The sequence below is a fragment of the Lupinus angustifolius genome, chromosome LG11 (assembly GCF_001865875.1).
Source record: "Lupinus angustifolius cultivar Tanjil chromosome LG11, LupAngTanjil_v1.0, whole genome shotgun sequence".
Classification (NCBI taxonomy): Eukaryota; Viridiplantae; Streptophyta; class Magnoliopsida; order Fabales; family Fabaceae; genus Lupinus; species Lupinus angustifolius.
This window is the reverse complement of record NC_032019.1, coordinates 29218940-29219930: the sequence shown is the minus strand read 5'-3', so window position 1 is coordinate 29219930 and position 991 is coordinate 29218940.

Sequence of the window (991 nt, the reverse complement as noted above, 5' to 3'; positions counted from 1 at the left end):
ACTTGGATTTTGGTGAAGAAATAATTCATCAGAAAAGTGTTTGATGATTTCTTCCTCCACTTTGTTTTCTCGCATCTCCAAAGATTTGTCAGGTTGAGGGTGTTCTGCGCATATTTCTTCAACAATATCTAATTGCAAACATTGCCCTTTGTCCTTTGGATCATGCATTGCATGGAAAATGTCAAACTCAATTTCATCATCTACAACTCGAACTAGTAATTTGCCATTTTCCATGTCAATCCCCATTTTTGCTGTCATCATAAAAGGTCTCCCTAATATGAGTGGGATCTCTGTATCTTAGGTGATGTCAATGACAGCAAAGTCCACCAGGATAAAAATTTTGTCCCCTTTGACCAAAACATCATCTGCAACCCCTTCAGGATATTTGATTGATCTATCTGCTAGTTGCAAGGACATTCTTGTAGGCTTTAATTGTATTCCTCCAATTCTTTTCATCTTTGACAGCGACATCAAACTCACACTAGCTCCAAGATCAATGAGTGCTTTGCCCACGGACACATTTCAAATAGTGACAGGAATGGTCACACTGCCTGGGTCTTTTGATTTATGAGGAATGTTTGCTTGAAGAACAACACTACAGTTGGCGTTGAGTGAAACAACTTCCTTTTCCTGATAACTCCATTTTTTGGACAACAGTTCTTTCATGAACTTGGAGTAAATTGGCATTTGCTCCAAGGCTTCAACAAATGGAATATTGATTTGAAGATTTTTGAATATCTCCATGAACATTGCGAATTATTCTTCTTTCGTGGTTTTTAATGGAGCTACCGGGTAGGGTATCTTTTTTGTACCAGTGGGTAATGTTTCTCTTCTTTTCTTACCTCACTAGTTTCCTCTTTTTCTTCTTCTTTTTCATTTTTTTATTTTTTATTTTTTTCTTCTAATCTCTCTTTTGGTTTTTCAACTCCATGTTCTACTATCTTCCCACTTCGAGTCGTAATACTTTCACAAAATTCTGACTTGACCAAAT